At 33.2% G+C, this 18,027-nt stretch overlaps 2 protein-coding genes across 2 annotated transcripts in view; one reads left to right on the forward strand and one right to left on the reverse strand.

The window, feature by feature from the left end:
* The window catches only part of Myo61F (unconventional myosin 61F), a 225,143-nt gene that overhangs the window by 176,475 nt on the left and 30,641 nt on the right, over positions 1-18,027 (reverse strand). The gene's annotated exons all lie outside the window — the stretch shown is intronic.
* Positions 4,748-18,027, forward strand: part of LOC118182017 (polycystin-2-like) — a 113,961-nt gene continuing 100,681 nt past the window's right edge. Inside the window, exon 1 of the mRNA XM_085820767.1 lies at positions 4,748-4,916. The gene's annotated coding sequence lies outside the window, so the exon portion shown is untranslated. The remainder of the gene's footprint in view (positions 4,917-18,027) is intronic.

Raw genomic sequence — 18,027 nt, forward strand, 5'->3', positions numbered from 1 at the left:
ATCCAATCATAATATTGAGGAAGTAGCAGAAGGTGAATAAAAGTATATTTTAGATTAAAAAAGAACTTTGTTTATCTTAATTTTGAAAAATAAAAGAAGTATAAAAGTCGTATTATTCATGGGATGACCAAATATTACAATTCGCAGTTTGCTGGCTTGACGTACACTGCGGGGGGGGGGGGGAAGGACAGTTCTATTATCTCCCATTCTACTAGGCCGATTGACGAAATTCAACTGGCGTTTTTCATGTCTCGAAAGCGCGACTTGGGATATGTATTAGATTTATATATAGCATTCTTTTAATATGGTTATTTTGACACAAAATCAAAGTTTTTCCGAAATGGCATGCAAATTCTTTTCCATATTTCGATTTTACGACTCAAATTATGCCAATCTGCCAAGTTTTGTAACAATCTCAGAAGTACTTTTTTAAAAATTAGCTCTTAAAATTTTAGTTCCTTAACGTTAATTGAATTTGATATATATTTATTAATCTCTCTTTTTTTATTAAAATTACTTGATTCTTTCTTCCAGAATTCGAAATTTATGCTCAATCTAAATATAATTGGCACATTTTTTATTATTTATTTTAAAAATTTGCATTTTTAAATATTTTTATAATTTTTTCGAAAAGTTTTTTATATTATAACCTATAAAATTTTTAACATCATCTTAAAATAGATTTATTTTTAAGCACATCTGCAAAAAATTAGAGTTTTTTATTTAAAATTTCTTAAGATATACGTGAATTTAGATTGGCGCGTTTTAGAATGTGGCGGATTTAATATAAGCGATAATACCGAAAATGTGGTTTACGCACTTTGTTAGGATGAACGATCGATCCTTTTTCTCTCGTGCATCCATGAACAGAAAAAAAAAAAAAAAAAAAATGCAAGTTACTGTAAATTAAGAATTCTGCTAAGTGAATTAATTATTCTTAGAGCAAGCTGAAAAAAATGGACGAATATAAATTTTTAAATTTACCATAAATTTCTCACCAAAAATTACAAAATATCTAGGCATAATTTGAGTCATAGAATCGAAATATGGAAAAAAAAATTGATCAATCGGCCCAGTAGAACGGGAGATACAGAAATGACCCGCATTTTTTTTTTTTTTTCGCAGTGTACATATAGAGATGATTAGTGTCACACGATGCTTTAAAGAGGTACTCGCTATACCCAGCTTCGGTTTCAGCATTTTCCCTGTCATAGGTAATTAACACAGTTGGCGTCCTATATAAATTAAATACATTAATAATTCAAAGCAGATTAGATATCTGCTTAGTTATCGCTATAAGGTCGCTCTTAGCTCGCGCATTAGACGGTATGTTTTTAGACTGTTCTTGAAACTGGACCTGCAGTTAGCCTCAGAATTGGACAAGACGAATTCATTACATTATGAGAAAATACCATAGAGCAGTGTTTTCTCATGACCTAATGAATAATGGAAAATAGACAAATTCTCATAATCTAATGAATCTAATGCAAAATGTGCTCCTCGGAGCCCTTAAAGGCTCCTCGTTCACTTCTCCGAAAGCTCCGCTGGCTCTCAAACAAGATAAATAAATAAAAATTGAATTACATTAGAACTGTATTGTAATTAGTAAAATTAAATTAGAATTGTCTTTTATAATGAATATTAAAAATTTTGAACAACAAGTAATAAATGAATATCAATACTAGAACTAAAACTTGTAAGGATTGTAAAACTTGTGTAGGATGCATCCAGACGACTTAGAATCAGATACCAGTTCAGTGTCGAAAATTTTATGTGCATGTGGTAAGATGTACAGAGAGTACCAGAAATGAAAGGCTACCACGTAAGCGGATTTACGTTTTAATAATAAATGCACATTTATGCCATTTCCTATTAGGTGGTTTGAGAGTGTTTGGGTTATTGTAACCACTACTCTGTAGATTCTAATTACTAGGTGCCACTGATTTTCTTTCAGTTATGGATAGAAGTGCTATTTTTAGAATCATCGAGACAAGAACTCAGTAACCTTTAACTTCAAACTTTAATGAGTCTCTACTTAACAGAAAAAAAAAAAAAAAAAATACAGATAACAGTCCATTTGACTAGGCTAAAATTCACACTTCAGTTTTATTCTAAGATGAATCACAATTCTAATTTAAACTTGCTAAGCTTTTATCCGTAGCTTACTGTTTTGGACAGGACTTCTCCATGATCATCTACTCTGGGCAGGTTTACACCGCAGCATTCAGAAGCAACTATTTGCTAGCGGCTACGACATCTATACTGCCTTTTTTCAAACAAAACAGGCTTAGATGTCAGACAACTTCTCGGTTCCAGTTAACCTATTTATACCCCTACTTCGCCTGGAAAAAAAAAAAAAAAAACCCTACGTAACCATTTGGGGGGGGGGGACGAGCTACGTAACTAAATCAGAAGTGATAGAAAAGATGCAAATTAAAAAGCCAACTTGTTAGTTAAAATATAAACTAAATTATCACAGACTGACAAGAATAACGAAGGACAAAAAAAGTGGTTTAAATGTTCTTCTTGAGCTGTAATGCAGACCTTACATCTTCGATCATAAAATTGCGTATATTCTAGAAGATTCTGGGAATCTAGGACTTTTCCAGAGCTACTACAATGCGTTCGTTCTGTTCCTCAGCGCTATTAACGAGATTGTTATACTATACACCAGTTTTTCGCAATGCCCTAGAAGAATATCAAAGTATGATAGTATAGCTATAGAGCAGGCCAATGCATTGGATCACCGTGCTGGATCCATTGTTGGCCAAATGTAACCGTGTAAGTAATTATGAACGTTATGGCTGAAACGAGTGTGCCTCTCATGTTGTAACTGCAATGATAGTTACGTCGATACAGAAAGTTGTTCGTCATCCAAAAAATGAGACAATACGTGCTCCAGAAATATCACGTACCTCCACCGATCAGGCGAAAAGCAGCAGGTTAAATGCAAGGGCCGCCCAGACGGTATAGTGATTAGGGAAGCCTGCCTACGATACCAAAGGGCCCGAGTTCGAGTCCCGGAGAAGGCATGGACGTAAAATTGTCTATTCATAGGATGGTAGCGGTGGCCGCCTATTAGGTGCCTCCACAATAAAATGGCCACCACTTCTGGCCTTAGTAGTGGCCAATGCTGTTATAGGCAAGTGCCCGCTATTGAAAAAAAAAAAAAATTAAATGCAATGTATCTTATTAATCTTAATTAAATGCAAGGGAAAGTAAAATTGATGAAAATCTGATATGATAATGAAAATGTAGATTATACTGAATAAAAATAAAAATAATCAAGGGAATACAATTTTCCAATAAACTAGCATTCAAAGGAGAAATTTAAGCCAATATTTATAAAACTTTCAGAATCTAGCGCTTCGATAGTGGGGAATTAGATGTAATTATGTAGAGATATTGATTTCATAAATGTTTATAGAATGGCAAATGCTATTTAAGCAAAGCAGGAAAAAAAATTTTATAAAGAGGCTATACGAGCATTCCTCAAAAATAGAAATGTTATATTACGATGATTTCTTCTCCGACACTGTATCTTGCTCTTCCATTTTCATGCAACACAGTACAGACCTAATTTTTTGTTGAACAAATTCACGTGTGAATATTGCTTATTTTGACACTCCTGAACGAAGTGTAAAATCCAAACGACAAATTCTGAACCTGAGTCGAGCGTTAAAAGTCACGCGCCTTACTTGTCACGTGATAATCGAAACGAATGAAATGTATTTCATATTTTCCAGGTTTATCATGGCATTTTAATGCCTAGAAAATGTGCGGAATGTCAATCGTTTTTATACGTTGCCTATGTATTCTATAGAATACTGGGTGTCGTACGTTGCAGGTTAACATTATAATAAAGCAAAATGATTGGAATTGCCTTCCCTTCTAGTGACAGATGTTGGTGTTGCTATGCACAAGTCATGAGAACTAAGTCAGGAATGGCCCATGTCCCATGTAAAACTGATTCAAAAAGCTTCGGATCAATTAAAAAAAAATTTGTTTTTCTTGCGTTTAAATGCATTTACTTTGTTTTTCCATGCTACGAAACAGATTTATAAGAATATTATGATATTCGACAGCTGTTGGGTAACGTTTCTTGATTTTATTTGCAGGACCGAAGTCAATTTGCAAGACAAATTTCTACGATGAGATTGAAACAGAGGTCTACGCTGCGAAAATATGAGAAACATCGTATGCTTATATGCCGAATTAAAAGTATAATATAATAAAATTTTGAAATTCAGTAAAAGTTTCCTGAAAGAAATATCTAAAAAAAGTGAGTATTTCACACTAAAATTTCATTATTTTAATTTTTTCTGCCTTTTAAAAATATGCTTGAGTCATCTAAGATAGCATATTAAGCATAAAAGACGCACTCATAACGCAAAACAGGAACATCGCGGTTTCGAACTAAAAGGAGTTACGCATATGAAGATATTTTCTATTATTAAATGCGATTTATTAAATAATAAATTGATAATCATTACCTAAAATATATATTTTTTTTTCAAATATGACTCTCAAAAAAATTTTTCATCCAATATTTAGAAATATATTCCAATATTTAGATATCCAATATTTAGTTATATTTTCCATATACGTAGAAAACCAAAAAACAACCAAAAAAAAAAAAATAAAATAAAAAAATAAAACGGCGCAAGCAGAGAATATGCTTTTTATCGTAAAACGTCAAACATGTACGGGAGGGTGAGCAAGGGTAACAGAGTGGTCATTCGCTATTGGCTGTAAGTGAACATCACGTGACTCTTACCGCTTCGTTCACATAACGGGCCAGGGAAAGGCTCGAGTTTCGGAGCGTGGGCGGTATTAGAAAATTCTTGCCGGACACTGAGCCGGACTCTTGAATTCCAACATCCTGCGAAAATCCATACCATCAGAACTTCAATTGGGTAAGTGGAGCTGCTTATCATTTTGCTACTGACGTCTGCAGATATACGGGTGCGGGCAAAGTTCTTTTTTCTTCTTTGCTCAAGTCCTTAAACAGTGTTATTGTGCTGACGCCACAGTGCTTGAGCCAAAGGCGGAAGAAGGGCGCTTTTCAGGAGCGGAGACAAATGACACATGTTCGAAAGCATGCTAATTTTGCATCGTCTGTTCAATTCCGAATTGCTCTTTCTGTGCTACTTCTTTGTAGTATTCAGTCTGATTTAAGACTCGGTTATCGTCCTTGAATTGCACTGTAATCGAAAAAAAAAATAAAAAATAGGTTGCGAAAGATAACAATTAAATTTTAAGTCGAAACTAATCGATTTGGTTTAATATAACACATTTATCGAATATACTTGTTTTATTAATTACTTCCATAGAATTTGAATCTTGCGAGATCTGATCTTAATTCAAAAAAGTATTCGTATTTCCGTGCAAAATTGATTTCTATGTTGGCTAACTAGTGAATGTATAGATAAATTGTCTAACAGCCTGCTTAATTCGAATTAAACGTTGCAGACCTCTTGCAGTGAATGTATTTGATAATCACGAATGAATTTTGTCATAAATTAATACCTTGTTTCTTTAAAATATTCATATGTACTTTTAGTTGTCAGGAATGATAATTTTAAACCAAACTAAATTTCTAACCTACGCAATGGATTAATTCAATAATCTGGAATCGCTTTTATCATAAGTTAATGTCTTGTTTCTCCTTAAAACATTCAATGTACACAATTGTTACGAATGGCGATTTTAAACGAGACTAAAGTTCTATCATACACAATGTATTAACACTGTCCAAAATTTAAAATGCTTCGAATATAAATCTGTATTTTTACGAATTTATCTGTAGCACTGTGACTATTATTTATTACCAATAATAAAACGTTTTATTACTGAAATATGAGTGGTTATGTAATAAAACTCTCACTGTTTCAAATGATTTCATTTTCTTGGAGGTGGTTGATCATGTTCTAAAATAAGCTGGTCCTTTAAAAGGGGTCGCCTTGAGAGAGTTCATTGTATTTATATATATTTTATTATCAGTTGTAATATTTAGCCCAACATTTTCTTCCGAAATTATGTATTGCATGTCAATAATAATTTTAAATATTATTAAAATAGATTGCATAATTTTAGCCCAATAACATTTTTAACAGTCTTTGCTCTTAATAATCTATTCACTAGGTTTTAATGTATTTATAATAAGATATATGAGATATTTAAAAGTAAGATATACTCATTATAATAGATTATGAAATGTGTCAAAAATAAGAAAAAATTAAAAAATAAACTGCATATACATAAAAAATAATTAAAAAATAAAATGAGTGAATAGTGTGGAAACAATTTATGCAGTCACTTTAAGAAGCAAATACCGTACAGACTCTTTCCCGCCGGTGCGGTCAGGGCCGTCTTAAGGAATTCGGCGCCCATGGGCTACTAAAAATAATGCGCCCTTCTTCCTAAGAAAATACACAGAATGGCAAATGGGAGTCGGAAAAGTTATACAAAACAAAAGTGTCAGAACTAGAAAAAAACTATTTATTACTTTTATAATAAACTGTTATCTTTATTGTAACTTTTCTTTAAAGTCACTTATTTAAAAGATGGGTATAAATGTTTACCCAGATTTGAGGGGATTATCTCAATAATGACAGTTCCGATCAGTTTTTAGTCTAATCCTTAGAACTTGATCGGAACTATTATATGATTCTCCATCACTGCATAACATAAACAAAAATAAAATTTAATTAAATAAAAAACCATTTAAGAACAAAAACACACCTTAATCTAAACAAATGTAACTTATATATTTACTTTCCTAGCTTTTTCTTTGGCAAACTAATCAATAATATCACTAGTATTTAAATTTTCAAATAAATCTCTTTCAATAGACAAAATACTTAAATCATTGAGTTTACTCTGTCCCAAAGAAGATCGTAAGTAATTTTTTATTCTTTTGATTGCTGAAAATGATCTTTCGCCACTGCAGTTTGTTGTGGCGATACTTAAAAATATGCGCAGTGCTGTGGTTACGTTTGGAAATGTAGATTCAATTTTTTAACTCGATTATTGTCTTTAAACTTAGTTCTGCGATAGATATATTTTCGGTATTTTCCAATAAATTCACATGTTTAAAATGTAGGCATTCTTCAATAAAGTTGTTTTCTAAATCATTCTGATATATTTCGCACAACTTTGCAGCATTATTTCTAATTATGTCTTCATTTATATTTTTTAAATTAACTAGAAACCCAAATGTTGAATAAATGTCAACATATGCACATTTTCTCTTTTGTACTTCTGCTAGAATTTTATCAATAATAGCATAATATGTTTTTATGCGGAATTCGTCATTTGCATCAACTTGCACTTCTTCCGACGTATTTTCGTCGAACTGTCTTTTTCTTTTCCGTAACCGTTTGTATTCATAACAGCCAGATAATTTTATACCTTCTGATTTGTAAAGGTTAAACGAATCTATATTTCGTTTCGATTGTACAAATTTTTCTAAAGAAGCATATAATGAAACAATGCATTCAATTGTAATATCAACTTTTTGAAGCGATATATTAATTTTATCGATGGTTTCCAATATTTCACTCCAAAATGCTATCATAATAGCAGTTTCCAATGAGTTGAACTCATTTAACAACCCCTGGGCTTCAACTTTTGTTGCAGGCTTTTGAAAATTATCTTCGTAAAGTTTAGTTAAAGCATTTTTAAAATTTTCATAGCCCGAAACCACTACTTTCACTGAATCAGCTCTTGCTGACCAACGAGTGTCGCTTAATTTTTTGGGAACTTTATTTTTTGCTGTTAGCGTATTTTTTAAAATTTCCCATCTTGATGTTGATGCGGCAAAGAAATTGTATAAGTTTTGTAGAAACAAAAACAATTTAGTTGCTTGTATGCAGCATTCAGCTGCCGATTGTCCAATTAAATTTAAAGAATGTGCCGCACAGGCACGTAAATGGCAAGATTATTTCTAGATTTAATGCGTGCTTGGAGGCCGTTATATATACCCGACATATTAGAGGCATTATCATAAGATTGTCCTCTACAATCTTCCAAACTAATATCTAAATCAGATAATAGCTTTAAAATACAGTCTTGCATTTCTGAGCTCTTATGGCCAGTATTCTCCAAAAATTTTAAAAACCTTTCAACGGGTGTTCCATTTTTATTGACATATCTTACGACAATGGTTAATTGATCCATATGGGAAATATCGGGCATCGAATCTACTATAATAGAGTAATATTTTGCCTCTTTTAGTTCCGTAATAATAAAACATCTAACATTTCTGCCCAATATTTTTAGAAACTCATCACAAATATTTGCAGATAAATAAGAAATATTCCCAGTACCTTTATTTGCAAAATTAAATATATGTTGTTGCAAAATAGGGTCAAATTTTGCTAAAAGTTCTAAGCACCCTAAATAATTCCCATTATGTTTATCACCAATAGTTTGATTTTCTCCCCTAAAAGCCAAACCCCTTGAACTTAAAAATTTTATGACTTCGATGATACGTTCTAAAATATTTTTCCAGTAATTCGTATTTTTTTCCATTGATATAATAGAATAATTTTTGAAATATTCCCATTTTTCTGTAGATCTGTTCACAATTATACGGGTGTTTTCTTTATGAAGGGCTGAATTTTCATGGTCCGAAATTTTTTCACTGTGTTTCCAATCGTTAAAACCTGCACTAAATGGATTATTGGCACTACCAAACAGTTTGCAAGGGATGCAATATACTTTTCCTGAAGTATTTGAGTATAAAAGCCAGTTTCTTTTTTGTTGTTTTCCGTTTTGTAAACGTCTATAAAATATCATTTTTGTAGCATACCTGCTCTGTGATTTGTAGACCACTTTAGATGCAGAAAAGTCTAGTTCTTGAATATCTACATCTACGTTAGATATGTTCTTCATTATATCTGTAATTTTATCTTCGCTTAATCTTCCCCATAATGCTGGATCAGTATAATTAACACTCAACATATTACTAAGTTCATCTTCATCTAAATATTCTCTTTCTTGATCTTCTGGCTGTGGCTGTTCCATGTTTTGTTGTTTCTGGTCCTCTTCTTTTTCTTTCACATTTGATTGCTGGGCATTATTGTCATACTGTTGTTGATTTTTTCCTTTTCCCTCTTTGTGTTGTTCATCCTCTGTAATATCCATAGAAAGTGTTTCGCCTTTTTTAAAGAAATTTGTTAATGTAGGCATTTTTTCCAAGAGAGCTTTTTGCCTTAATTTACGGTTGGCGGAACCAGATAATTTTTTTCGTTTATGTTCCATGGTTAGTCTTCCTACATAATGGAATAAAAAATTGTTATAAAATTGTTAAATATGTATATATCATTATTAATTAATTTTTAGCTAACATATACACTAGTGGACAAAAAAAAAAAAAAAAAAAAAAAAAAAAACGCATAATAAAAAAAAAATGGCATTTAGCAAGATAATATTTATTAATTTTAAAAGGTTAAAAAATCCATATTTTCCTCAATGATCGTTAACATTCCAGTGCCATTAGAGCTAAAACAACCCCAAACCATAATATGCCCTCCGCCATGTTTAACAGTAGGCTTTAAATTTTTCAAATTATATCTTTCCCCTACCTTACGACGCACATATCTTCGTCCATCTGATCCAAACAAGTTTATCTTGGTCTCATCTGACCAGATTATGCTATTCCAAAGCTCTTGAGTGTAATAAACCCATTTCTTAGCATGCTCATATCTGCTTAAAACATTTTCAGGACAATATAACATTTAAATATGGTTTAGAACAGGCAAACTCTGCCAGGCAAACCCATAGAACACAATCCACGACGAATTGTTCTAGATGAAACACATTTTCTTTTTCTGTCATTTAATATATTTTTCAATTTATTTGATCCTAATTTAGGATCTTTTGAGATATTTTGCTTCAAAAAAGTTAAATCACCTGATGAGAGTGACAACTTTCGGCCAGATCCCGGTTTTCGAGATGAAGATATTTTTTAACAATTCTGGAAATTGTTGATTGATTTACGGAGTATTTTTTTGATAACTCCATTTGGCTCATTCCAGACTCGTGGAAAGCTACAATTTGAGCCTTGTCTTCAATTGATAATTGCTTTGACATGGATGCACTGAATCATAGATTTTTTTAATGTTTTTTGGCGGGAAAAGGCAATTTTTTTCAATATGCATTTTTTTGGTCCACTTTGATTTTTATAAACCGTTCAATATACTACCTAATTTCTTTATACCTTAAAGTAAATATATTTTTAAATATAAAATGAGAAAAAAAAACCAATTTATTTTTTAACCTTTTAAAATTAAGAAATATTATCTTGCTAAATGCCATTTTTTTGATTATGCGTTTTTTTTTGTCCACTAGTGTATGTAAAAGGAAAAGCACTTACCTTAGGAAGATAATAATATAATTTAATAATTTCCACTTAATTTTCAATTTTTAATTCATCTTATTCAGTCGACAAATACTAAAATTATATCAATTTTACTTTTGTCGTGCAATCTATATTAAGGTACGCATCAGTGACCCCTTTATGTTCCTATCTTTTATCAGGATTGTTAAAATAATACAATTTACGTTTAGATAAATGAATATGCCCTGGCGACGCGGTGAGTATACGTAGGTGGTCTTATATTAACTCCAGTACAGCTCCGACAGTTCAAATGCGACTGAAACAAAAGTACGATCGGTAGGGTGTTACTCCTATTTCGCGTTGCCCTTCTCTATCTATCGTTTTTCAGCACATTTGGAAGAAATAAAAATCAGTTTAATATTTTAAGAAGTAATTTAAAAATAAGTAAAAACTAATAAAATGAAAAATAAATTTTTAGTATATCGCAAATAAAAAATTGCCGCCTCAAAAGGCTTGCGCCCTGGGGCTATAGCCCATTTAGCCCTGTGGTTAGGGCGGCACTGGGTGCGGTAAAGTTGCTGAACATTGGTAGTTCTGTCCGAGGCTCGAATCCCGCGAGCGGGCTGGCTGCATGGGTGTTTTCGTGGTTTTCCCCATGTATAATGTGTATAGATCTAGTTTCCCTTAGAAAATCTTTCGCTAAGGCACCTCACTCCTTCAGCAGTTAGCCCTCGAGGCTTTGCCATAATCACATAAACAAACAAACAAACTTTTCCACCAGTAGCTGAGTAGTCAAGAGAGCGGCATATTGGTAGTCTGACCTGGTTTGGGTTCGAACGCTGGCGAACGAACTGGCTGCAAGGTTCTATTTCGTGGTTATCCCATGGGTAACATGAATACGGCCTACATTCCTCAGAATGCTTTTCCACGAAAGCAACCCTCCTGTTAGGCAGATAGCCTTCGTGGCTTTGCCATTTCCAAATAACCTAACCATATTTGCTGGAATACAATTCTCTTTATTTCCTTGAAAACCTTATCCATTCTTTAAAATGCAACTTAACATTAAAAAGGTATAAATTATCCGTAACTTTTGCATTAAAAGAAGACATGTTTTCTTAATTTTGCAAATTTTACCTCAAATTATGATATTTGATTTTTAATTATCCTTCTTGTAGAATATTTGGGATTATATTAATTCATCTATCTGATGTCGTCTTATATGCGTACGAACCTTCATTTTACGTTTTTTTGTTTAGTTTTCATGTAAATTTGCCTTTAAAAATTCAGATTTGTCTTAATGCCTAGATATTTGGGATAAATAGTAAGATTATTTGCATAGTTAGAAAACTCTTGTTTACGTGTTTCTCAAGAGAAAATTAAGTTTTAAAAACGATTTTGCGACCCCAGCAAATTTTGCTCTGATTTCTAGAGTCAAGAATTTCTCATACGAGCAATATAATATTAAATTCCTAATTTGCATTTTGAGAAGAATAAACGTGATGTATAGTAGTAAGTCTTTTTCGTAATGACAGTCTCTCTAGGTCTACCATTCCGAAGAGTGTAACCAGTATTTTTGAGAACATAAAGAAATGTTAGTATTGAATGTCATCTCTCTAAGATGACCACCTTCACAGAACTGTAAAGACGTAAGGCTGGTAATCGTCTTAAAAAAAATCCATGTTATTTTTATTAAACACATTCTCATAATACTTTAAAGGGCAGTTAAAAGTGATTTGGGAGAGGGGGTATTAGGGAGAATAAATCACGAGAGTGATGTTAATGGGGAATCCGGCAATGTGTTCTCGGAGTAAGAAAAGACTCTTACTTCCTACCTGCATGTCTTGGAAATAAGGGAAGGAAATTTTGGGGGAAATAGCACACTCATCGGATATTTTAACAGAGATGGATAGGTGTGAAAATAAAGAGAGAATAGTCCATCACTTTCTGACCACGACTCTACCGACATAGAACGAAAAATCTACCCACTCTCATAAATTCCTTGCACTTGGAGAATAAGCCTTTGACATGTGGGGGAGGGCTTTTCTGCCATCTCAACTTTCATCATAATGTATATTTCCCCTGAAAAAGACACGCAGCAGTTAGAAACGACTTTCAAGACTTATTATTAAAATAAATTTTCCAGTATCTAAAGAATTTTCTGCTGAAATTGTGGTTCAGTTACATAAAATAAATTCAACAGCCCTTTCATTTAAGAGCTCTGGTGCGCTCCGGCTGCACTTAACATTTATCTAAAAATCGAGAAGTTCCAGAGCCAGGCTCGGATGGGCTGCGGCGTAGTTTAAGCTTTTATAATGCTAATTCAGAAGTCAAACAACAAAAATCAGCGTTAATTTACAAAATTTTCACAGGACTAGTTTCGATGGTTTTACCGAACCATCATCTTCAGCTGCAAAACCGCAAATGAACAAGATAGGAAATAATGTTTAGATAAGATAAGAAAGCCTGGACAAGAATAAGCAAGTGGCGCCATCTGTTGGCGAAACTAGAACTAAAACATAATTTCTCTAAAAGCCGAAGGCAAATTTGGATTGGAATTAGGATCGTTAACTAGAACAGAAAGATTTTTATGAATGTGAAATGCCTCTAGAAAATCCAGTTCTCCAATGGAAGATGTTTTTTGAATAATTTTGGCAGCAGAAAAATTGAAAGTGTGATTTTCGGACCAACAATGTTGAGCAACAGAAGACTTCTGTGTTTCCTTTTTTCTAACATATGCCTCATGTTCTTTGACGCGAAATTTTAAGGCTCTCTTAGTTTGGCCAATGTAAATTAAACCGCACTGGCAAGGAATCCTATAAATACCCCAGGAATTCATATCCGGAATGGGGTCCTTGAGTATAGAAGTTGGAATTTTATTGATGGGAGAGTAAACAACCCGAAAGTTAAATTTCTGCAAAATATGTGCAACTTTATAGTTAATTGATGGAAAGAAGGGAATGACAACAGAATTTTTATAATCTCCTAAAATAAGAGTGTAGCTTTTAGTGTGTTGAGATGAGAATTTTTTAACTGCTTGATTAATAATGTTGGGGGAAAAGCCCCTGTCAATAGCTATTGCTTTTAAATAATTTAGCTCTTCATCAAGGGCTAGTTTGGAGGAGCAAACTTGAAGAGCACGGAAAACATAGGAATAAAATGAAGCTAACTTTTGTTTAGTCGGATGACATGATTTAAAGTGTGGTGGAAGGCAAACCGATGAAGGTTTACGGTAAACTGTAGTACTGAAGTTGGATGTGTTACGTGTGACCAGAATGTCGAGAAACGGAAGAGAATTGCAAGTCTCAAGTTCAAAAGTGAACTGAATAGCAGGATCAATAGAATTCATTGTTGAAAGAACTCTATTTAAATCATCTTTATTACCTTCAAACAGGGTAAAAGTATCGTCTACGTAGCGGAACCATGCCGGGAAGTTTAAAGTTTCAAATAATTTTGATTCATAATAATGCATGTAGATATCAGCCAGGATGGGACTGAGGGGGCTTCCCATGGCTAATCCCTCAGTTTGCTTGTAATATTTATTTTGGAAAACAAAATGTGTTTGTTTCAAACAGAGTTGAGTGAGAGAAATAAGCTCATCAATTTCGATGCAAGAGAAATGAAATTCGCGAAGTCTGGTTTCTAGACATCTTAATGCACCCTCCACTGGGACATTGGTGAATAATGATTTTACATCAAAAGAAACCATGAGTAAATTACGAGGAGAAATGTTTTTAACCTTTTTTACAAACTCTATTGAATTTTTTATGGTGTAAATGTTATTGTCTAATAGAGTGGAAAATCTAGAAACTAAATATTTAGCTAATGGATACGAGGCAGTACCTAAATTTGATACAATAGGGCGGAAAGGAATACCACTTTTATGAATTTTGGGAAGAGCATATAATCTGGCACAATTCGCAACAGATGGGATAAGCGAATGTTTTAAGTTGCTTGAAATGATTTGCGAAGATTTGATCGCAGTTTTTATTTTGGATAAGTCCGAAGGTGAAGGATCTTTAGGGATCGGATTATATGGTCCTTCGTTTAAGAGTTTAGTGACACCATCGATGTAAGTGTTCTTATCCATGACGACTATCTGGCCACCTTTGATAATGGTACTAAAATATTAGGCCTCTATTAGTCGAAACTATATGTAGGGTTTTTGTTGTAACTGGAAGCTAGAGCTAATGTCCTGCAGACCTTACTAAATTAACAGTTATCGCTATGTCCTAAACAACTCTTAAAGTACTGAAGAAGTTAACCTTTCTCATGTAGGCTGAAACTGAACAGAATAGACACAACTTGTGATACAAACAAAAGTCCACTGCTTGTGGGATTTAAATTAACATAAGTTAAATTCAAATGCAGGTAACGTAGTCGGACATGACACATAAAATAAACTAATTGAACTGGCTTAGAATTTTACCGGCGCGTAATTTAAAGCATCGGTTAGATAAACGCTAAAGCCTAAAAATAAGCAAAGCTGACAGATGTAACTAACAGCAGGACGCGGTTGCAAGAAGCTCTAGTCTGAAGGTTCAAAATCCTCAACTTAAATTATAAGGTATTTCTCCCGCCTTCTTAGCATGCCTTCGTAGTGTAGTGGTCAGCACGCTCGACGCGTATTCGAGAGGCCCGTGGTTCGAGTCACGGCGAAGCGTTGCTCATTTTTCATCTCTCCTGCTTCGAAATTGCCTAATGACTCTACAAAATACACGCAAACCTAATTTGCATTCTGGTGAGAATACGGAAAGGAGAAGTTATAGTAAAGACTTAAATCATAATAACTGGTTGATTAAAGTAAAATACCTTACGCGTATTTTTTACCACCTCCCAAATATTATTATAAATGAAGCTTTCAGAAATAAAAGAACGTAAAATACACTGAAACCGCTTACGACGATTGCATATGAAAATGACGGATTTTTCTAAAGCATAATATTAAACATCACCTGTAATTCATGTTCTTCAAGGCCATCACTTTCTAGACAACCCGAATTGTCTAGAATCGTGGTTGGTTGCCTAGTGTTTATGGGAGCAACTTAATTCGATAGTTAAAGTAACGATTACAATTAATTTCACTTGAGCAGTGATGATTTCTGCCGAATTTGTAAATTAAAATTTTATTTTCACCTATTTTCTCTTAAATGATGACAGCACATTTGTATCGTTTCTTATTGTTTTTAAGATTTCGTAATTTGAAGTACAGTTGAACCCCGCTATATTCTATACGATAAGAAAAAATTGGTTTGTCTCACAAAATAATGTAAAAATTGATTGACTAATAATAGTAATAACAATAAAAGATTGATTAACATTGTCACATCTCCTAAAAGAAGTATTTAATGACTCTAATTTAAAAAAAATAATATTAAGGGTTAATTGCAATTATTTAGGGCTGTGGAGTCGGTAAGGAAAATGACCGACACCCGACTCCGACTCCTGGAATTTTAGACTCCGACTCCCTCATATGCGCAAGTAGTAGAATAACTCGATTTCGCACTAAGTAAATTTAAGATCATACAACATATATATGTAAACATATACACATGGGTTACAGCTTATTTTTTTTAATATAAAAGAAGTAATAGATGCTACAGAAAAAAAAATGAGGGCATATCAAATTATTTATATTATTTAGCATTTTTTATGAAATGGAAAAACTAGCATTAGTTATTTATAAGAAACAGCATAGCTTCGGCAAGATCTTCTTTGTTGAAGGGCCATACATCCGATTTGATAAACTTCAGAGCTGAGAAGAGTCTTTCCACACTAACTTGAGTAGGAGAAATAGCTGTTACTGTTAGGGTTACTTCTTTTAACTTTTCAGGATAGATTTTTATAATTCTAAAAGAGGTGTCCTGCAAGCACAATCATATTTCTCTATTTCTTCAAAGGTCGTGTAGAAATCTTTTTTGTATTTTTTTTCATTTTTGTATCTAAAGTCTCTTGGTTCTTTATTTTCATTCGCTTTGCCTTTTCAATATTATCCAAAAATATTTCTCAAAATGTAATTCATCACCGGATAGAGACTCAATTGTAATGTCTGCGGTTTGAGTTTCCTGATTTGAATTCTCCAACAGTTCTGAGAATAATTTCATTCTTAATTAAAGTTCATAGATGGCTTTCTTTGTTTTTTTCGTCATCCAAGAAAATTCGGTGTTTTGGATCTACATATATTGAACCCAGCAAGATCTCATTGTCTAGCAAACTACTTTCTCTTTTCTTCCTTGAAGAAATGATTCCTTTTGGAATAAACCCTCCATTTCAGAAAGAACAAACATCACATTCTTCCGTTCTCACCTCCTGTCAATTCTTCAGATTGCAGCTTTTTTGTGGCTATATATGGTGTAGAAAGAAGAGTTTCCAATTCTGCAAGATCATTCCACAGTCTTTCTGTTATTGAAACATTAGAGTTATCTACATCTTCTAAAAAAGTTCTGAATTCTAACCTCTTTATCATCAGGTACCTCTTTATCATTAAATATGTACTTTTTTATCGCGTTGCTTGATCAATAATTGCTCCTTTCCCTGCTCGCTTCCTAAGAATGGCATCAATTTTGGGAGTTCTTGCTGCTATTGCTACTTACCTAAATTTACCAGTGAGATTTGTAATTAAATGAATCAGTCAATCACTAATGGTAAATATCACATCCATCCTCCTCCCTTATATCTATTTATTTATTTATATGTCAATAAAATAGAAAACAACTATTTATTAATGTATATAGCCCATAAATAAAAATAATAACTCAGCTTGTCATTAACTTTTTTCAATTCATTTTAATTTCATTTCAAATTCAAACAGTCCAATAAAAACTGGAGTCGGAGTTGACCTGTTTTTAGCGACTCCAGCTCCGACTCCATGACTCCGAATCTGACTCCTCAGCCCTGCGTGTAAGTACTAGATTTAAAGGCTTTCACTTGATCTGGTTATGCTACTTAAACCTAACAGCCGTGAAATGGGTTATCGCTGTGTTAGAGAAAACGACAAAGTCTTATGAAAGTTTCAATAACCTTTTTATTTAAACAGAGCAAAGAACTTAAGTGCAACCTCCTGTGCACCACAACTCGTGGTGATGCAAGAAAATAGAACAGTCAAATTGAAATTAAACGTTGAATAGTACTCAAGAACTACATAATTAAATACTCTACTAGAAGTTGGCATATAGTACACATAGTACACATGGCACATAGTACACATGCGATACCAGAAACATTTTGTCTCAAAACCAAAAACCTCAGGTTATAAGGTATTTCTCCCACTTTCCTAATGTCCTTCGTGGTGTAACGGTAGCACGCTGGGCCGGTATTCCAGAGGTCCGTGGTTCGATTCCCGGCGAAGGCGGTTGCATATTTTTCATCTTTTTTGCTTCCGTTAACCTAATGACTCTACAAGGTTAAATACTTCCAGTAAAATTCAGTTTAAATACGCGGCTTCCGAACCTGTTAAAAATTAACCTGAAATTCCGGACCTGTTAGAAAGCTAGAAATTTTAATGGAGTCCAGTTTTACATGCTGTCATTACAAAAATGAACGCCTCGGAAAATTACTAAAATAGTTTTTGGTATAATATAAATATTAAAATAAGATTTGTATTATACTATAAACTATTTAGTTCCATTAGTAGGACACAGGCTCGATTAATACAAATCTGATTATCTTGTCAAAAGATAAAGCCG

This window comes from Stegodyphus dumicola, chromosome 7 (assembly GCF_044657685.1).
Source record: "Stegodyphus dumicola isolate Sdum_Otavi_A_Nest chromosome 7, ASM4465768v1".
Lineage (NCBI taxonomy): Eukaryota > Metazoa > Arthropoda > Arachnida > Araneae > Eresidae > Stegodyphus > Stegodyphus dumicola.